Source organism: Phyllobates terribilis, unplaced genomic scaffold, assembly GCF_046119375.1.
Source record: "Phyllobates terribilis strain yellow unplaced genomic scaffold, ASM4611937v1 Scaffold_86__1_contigs__length_6382490, whole genome shotgun sequence".
Taxonomy (NCBI): domain Eukaryota; kingdom Metazoa; phylum Chordata; class Amphibia; order Anura; family Dendrobatidae; genus Phyllobates; species Phyllobates terribilis.
In genome coordinates this window covers 4,013,198-4,019,594 of record NW_027362846.1, presented here as the reverse complement: position 1 = coordinate 4,019,594, position 6,397 = coordinate 4,013,198, and positions in this window count along the sequence as shown.

Below are 6,397 nucleotides of genomic sequence, written 5' to 3'. Positions count from 1 at the left end.
CGCAAACACAGCTACAGCGCCAACAAGGAGGAGGTGGAGTAATGTTTTGGGCTGGAATCATGGGGAGAGAGATTGTCGGCCCCTTTAGGATCCCTGAAGGCGCTAAAGATGAACTCCATAATGTATGTGGATTTTCTCAAACAGCACTTCCTGCCATGGTTCAAGAAGAAGAACCGTGTATTTCACAGCAAGATCATTTTTCTGCATGATAATGCACCATCTCATGCTGCACATAAAACATCTGCATCTCTGGCTGATATGGGCATAAAAGGGGACAAACTTATGGTGTGACCCCCATGCTCCCCTGACCTCTACCCCATTCAGAACCTCTGGAGCATCATCAAAAGGAGTGTCTATGATGGCGGGAGGCAGTTCACATCTAAGCAACAGCTCTGGGAGGGTATTCTGTCCTCATGCAAAACAACTGAAGCAGAAACCATCCAAAACCTGACAAATTCAATGGACGAGAGAGTTCAGAAGCTCCTTTCGAACAAGGGGTCCTATGTGAAAATGTAACATCACCTAGAATAAAGTTTTGAGTTGAAAACTGTTTGATTGCAGTTTCTAATAACCTGCTAATGCTTATAATTTCAAAAATGACCATTTTTTTGGTCTTTATTAAAAGGAAAAGGTTGATCGAAAAGTTTGGGGGATCTAAGAGTGTGGCAACCCAGTAGTCATGATTACTTCGAATTCTGACAATATGAGGGTCATGTTGCAGGTAGTGCAGCAAGAAGGCACTTATGTGTCTTGCGCATCTCGGAGCCCCAAAATTATTTTCCGGGCTAGATGCAGCTACAAATTATTATTAATTTTAAATCTGGTGGAGCTTAGTATAGATGGGCTAATAGGATCAGTGCTGCACAATGCTACAAAGCCCAAATTATTTTCCAGTCAAGATACAGATAAACATGATTAGTAATTTGAAAGCTTAAAACGGTTGGTAGGGTGATTTTAACCAATCATCAAGCTTTTACTCTCCCCAGGATGACACAGGGGTAGAAAAGTCGTTTCGGATCCATGATTTGTTCATCTTTATGAACGCGAGTCTGTCTACATTATCAGTGGAGAGCCGCGTGCGCTTATCTGTCAGCACACCACCAGCAGCGCTGAACACACGTTCAGACAGAACGCTGGCTGCGGGGCATGACAAGATCTCCAAGGCGTAAGTGGCTAGCTCCGGCCATTTATCCAGATTGGAAGCCCAAAAAGAGCAAGGGTCCAGTGACACAGTCATGGCTTCAATGTTTACTTGGAGATACTCCTGTACCATTGTCTCTAGGCGTTGACTATGTGTCAGACTTCTTGTCTCCTGTGGCCTTGCAAAGGATGGGCTAAAAAAGTGGCGAAATGATTCCGCAAAATTGATGTTACCAGCAGATACTGTGGTTCTGTTACGGTTTGAGTGCTGAACACTTGACGGTCCCACGGTTGGCAAGTTGGAACTGTGAGATTCACTACGTGCACCACTGGTATTTTGTGGAAAAGCACATGTAAGATTCTGCAACAGTCTCTGCTGATACTCCTGCATGCGTGCATCCCTTTCTATGGCAGGAATAATTTCTGCAAATTTACTTTTGTACCGGGGATCTAACAGTGTGGCAACCCAGTAGTCAGGATTATTTCTAATTCTCACAATTCGAGGGTCATGTTGCAGGTAGTGCAGCAAGAAGGCACTCATGTGTGTTGCGCATCCAGGAGCACCAAGTCCCTGTTGTGTTGGTGGCGAGGTAACAATCATGCTTCCTTCCTCTGTCCTCTCCCCCCAACCTCGCACAACAGAAATGTGATCAAGGTCTCCCTCATCTGATGAGTCTTCCATCAGTTCGTCCTCCACTTCTTCCTGGGCTCCTGCACCTTCCTCACTAGTTTGGCTGCTACCATGTGCCCTGGTTAAACCATCTCCCCCACCCTCACATGCCTGCCGCCTTGGTGCTGCCGACCGTCTGGACCTTGCAGATGTTAGCCCTTCCGCATACAACTCCTCCTCCTCTACTTCCTCCACCTCCTCTTGTGCCACCACCCGACTCCGAATTCTGTTTAACATGTGCTCCAGCATGTAAATCACCGGAATAGTCATGCTGATAATGGCATCGTCAGCACTAAACATCTTCGTCGCCATTTCAAAACTGTGCAGAAGGGTGCATAGGTCCCTGATCTGAGACCACTCCTCCAGCGTGATTTGCCCCACCTCCGGATCTCGTTGGCCCAGGCTATACGTCAGAACGTATTGCACCAGGGCTTGTCGGTGCTGCCACAGTCGCTGCAACATGTGCAGAGTTGAATTCCACCGGGTAGGCACATCGCATTTTAGCCGGTGAAGTGGCAGGCCCAACGACTTCTGTAGAGATGTAAGTCGCTGAGCTGCGGGATGCGAACGGCGGAAGTGAGCACACAGCGACCGTGCCCTCTGCAGAAGGCCATCTAGTCTGGGATAGTGGGCTAAAAATTGCTGGACAACCAGGTTCAACACGTGAGCCATACAAGGCACGTGTGTGACATTGCCCCGGCGAAGGGCCGCACCCAGGTTTGCAGCATTGTCGCACACGGCCTTCCCTGGTTTCAGGTCCAGTGGAGACAACCATTCATGAAATTGGTTCTCCAGAGCTGACCACAACTCCTCAGCTGTGTGACTCACATTTCCCAGACATTTCAAAGTAAAAACCGCCTGATGACGTTGAGCCCTACTGCCAGCATAGTAAGGAGGTGTGCAGGATCCCTTCTGCGCAGTTAGAAAGCTTGTGGCATGACCAGACAGGCTTTGGGTGCAGGTGGAAGACCGAGAGGAGGTTGAGGAGGCAGAAGCAGTGGAGGAACTTTGACATAAAGAGGATTGACGCACAACTCGTGGGGACGGCAAGACTTGGACAGCAGCCCCTTGTCCTGCTGTCACCATAGTTACCCAGTGCCCAGTCAGCGACATGTAACGCCCCTGTCCATGCCTACTCGTCCAAGTGTCTGTGGTGAAATGCACCCTGTCACACACAGAGTTTCTCAAAGAAGCGGTGATGTTGTGTGCGACATGCTGGTGGAGAGCAGGCACACCTTTCTTTGAGAAGTAGTGCCGACTGGGCATCTGGTACTGGGGCACTGCGACGGACATAAGGTCTCGAAAATCCTCTGTGTCCACCAGGCGGAAAGGCAGCATTTCTGTAGCCAAGAGCTTGCAGATGGTGAAATTCAACCTCTTAGCTGTCTCATGGCTAGGAAGAAATGGTCTTTTACTTGTCCACATCTGAGGGACCGAGGGCTGGCTATTTTGCTTAGACGGGGTTGATAAGGGTGTCCCCGGCAAACTGCCGGTCTGTGAGGAAGATGCAGGCGGACATGTTAGGTTGCCTTGATCCAAAGGTGGTGCTATCGATGTCGGACAGCGCTCAACACCAGCTGGTGTTACCACCTCCAAAGAAAATGATGACCTGCCAATCACGCTGGCTGTTGCGGGTAAAGAGGTGGCAGGTCTGCGCCCCAAAACAGGTGTCACTGCTGTCCCCCCAGTCACAGAGGATGAAGAGGCCGCGGATGCACAAGATATGGCAGACGGTGGTTGGCCCGGCCGGCTAGGCCGCATTGTAGCACACTGAGCTTCCCACTGCAACTTATGCTTCATGTCCATGTGCCGGTTCATGCATGAAGTACTCAAACTATGTATTTTTTGGCCTCTACTTAGCTTTTGCTGACAAATGTTACAGATAACACGAGTTTTGTCATCGTTATCGATCTGAAAAAATGCCCAGGCTATGCAAGGCTTAGCACCCATGCGACCTGAAGAGCCACCACGACTTGTGGTGAGAGGCAGAGTTGTGTTTGAGGATGCAGTTGTTGACGTGCTTCCAGTACTACGTCTCTGTCCAGGAAGGCGCAACCTGACCTCGTCGTCACTAGCATCTTCCTCCACCTCCTCTGCTGACCTCATCTCTTGGCTGACTGTGGGTTGACAGTAAGTGGGATCTCCAACCTCATCATCATCACCCTGTGCGTTATCACACCCGTCGTCCTCAGAGCCAACCTGTTCCTGCCCTGACAAAAAACTAAAGTTGTCGCTCCAATCAGGTATTTGAGTCTCATCATCGTCTTCCTCATTGTCTCCACCAACAGGAGTTACAGTTTGGGAATGAGGGTCTACATTATGGTCAGAACCTTCTGCGTCTGGTCCTGGAACCGACTCATAAAGATTCTGGGAATCAGTGCAGATCATTTACTCGTCTGGATTCACAGAAGCGCTGGAGTCGACCTCTGATTCCCAGGCTATAGTATGAGTAAACAGCTCTGCAGACTCAACCATCTGTTCTACCTCATACTCAGACGGGCAGCTGGAGATCTGGGAGCTGTGAGGAAGCAAGTGCGATTGGGGTGACACCTTTGAGGACTGGAGTATTTGTGATGTTGAAGTTGATGTGGAGGAGAGCCCACTTAAAGGAGCACTTGATATCCGTTGAAGCACCTGCTGTTTTTGTGCCTCATCTGGAATTTGTAGCGATTGGCGTGGCCGTAAGAAAGGGATCTTATCACATTGCCCGCTAAAAGAAGTAGACATTTTAGTTTGGCTGGAAGATGGTCTTTCTTCTGCAGATGTTACTGTTGCTTTAACATCTACCCCACGGACACTACCTTTTTTCCCCTTCCCAACACGCCTATTCCCCTTTCCACCAGCAGCAGGCCTTTTTCCACTCATTTTGGTGGTTAACTAATTCACAACTCTGGAGTTGTTTGCACAAAAAAACAATGGATGGGAACCGAGCAGAGCTGAGTAGCCAAACTGTGGTATTAGGCCAAAACTATTGGCTGGGTTAGATGCAGAAAAAAATTATATTCAATTTGCAACCTGATGGAGGTCAGTATAGATGGACTAATAGAGAAAGTCCCACACACAGCTAGAAGCCCAAATATTTTTTCAGAGGTAGATGCAGAAAAAAAATATATTCAGTTTGCAACATGATGGAGGTCAGTATAGATGGACTAATAGAACAAGTCCCACACACAGCTAGAAGCCCAAATATTTTTTCAGAGGTAGATGTAGATAAAAATTATTTTTAATTTGCAACCTGATGGAGGTCAGTATAGATGGACTAATAGAGAAAGTCCCACACACTGCTAGAAGGCCAAATATTTTTTCAGAGCTAGATGCAGACAAAAAATTATTTTCAGTTTGCAACCTGATGGAGGTCAGTATAGATGGACTAATAGAACAAGTCCCACACACAGCTAGAAGCCCAAATATTTTTTCAGAGGTAGATGCAGAAAAAAATTCTATTCAGTTTGCAATCTGATGGAGGTCTGTATAGATGGATTAATAGAACAAGTCCCACACACAGCTAGAAGCCCAATATTTTTTTAGAGGTAGATGCAGAAAAAATATATATTCAGTTTGCAACCTAATGGAGGTCAGTATAGATGGACTAATAGAGAAAGTCCCACACACTGCTAGAAGGCCAAATATTTTTTCAGAGCTAGATGCAGACAAAAAATTATTTTTAATTTGCAACCTGATGGAGGTCAGTATAGATGGACTAATAGAGAAAGTCCCACACACTGCTAGAAGGCCAAATATTTTTTCAGAGCTAGATGCAGACAAAAAATTATTTTCAGTTTGCAACCTGATGGAGGTCAGTATAGATGGACTAATAGAACAAGTCCCACACACAGCTAGAAGCCCAAATATTTTTTCAGAGGTAGATGCAGAAAAAAATTCTATTCAGTTTGCAATCTGATGGAGGTCTGTATAGATGGATTAATAGAACAAGTCCCACACACAGCTAGAAGCCCAATATTTTTTCAGAGGTAGATGCAGAAAAAAAATATATTCAGTTTGCAACCTAATGGAGGTCAGTATAGATGGACTAATAGAGAAAGTCCCACACACTGCTAGAAGGCCAAATATTTTTTCAGAGCTAGATGCAGACAAAAAAATATTTTTAATTTGCAACTTGATGGAGGTCAGTATAGATGGACTAATAGAACAAGTCCCACACACAGCTAGAAGCCCAAATATTTTTTCAGAGGTAGATGCAGATAAAAATTATTTTTAATTTGCAACCTGATGGAGGTCAGTATAGATGGACTAATAGAGAAAGTCCCACACACTGCTAGAAGGCCAAATATTTTTTCAGAGCTAGATGCAGACAAAAAATTATTTTCAGTTTGCAACCTGATGGAAGTCTGTATAGATGGATTAATAGAACAAGTCCCACACACAGCTAGAAGCCCAATATTTTTTCAGAGGTAGATGCAGAAAAAAAATATATTCAGTTTGCAACCTGATGGAGGTCAGTATAGATGGACTAATAGAGAAAGTCCCACACACTGCTAGAAAGCCAAATATTTTTTCAGAGCTAGATGCAGACAAAAAATTATTTTTAATTTGCAACCTGATGGAGGTCAGTATAGATGGACTAAT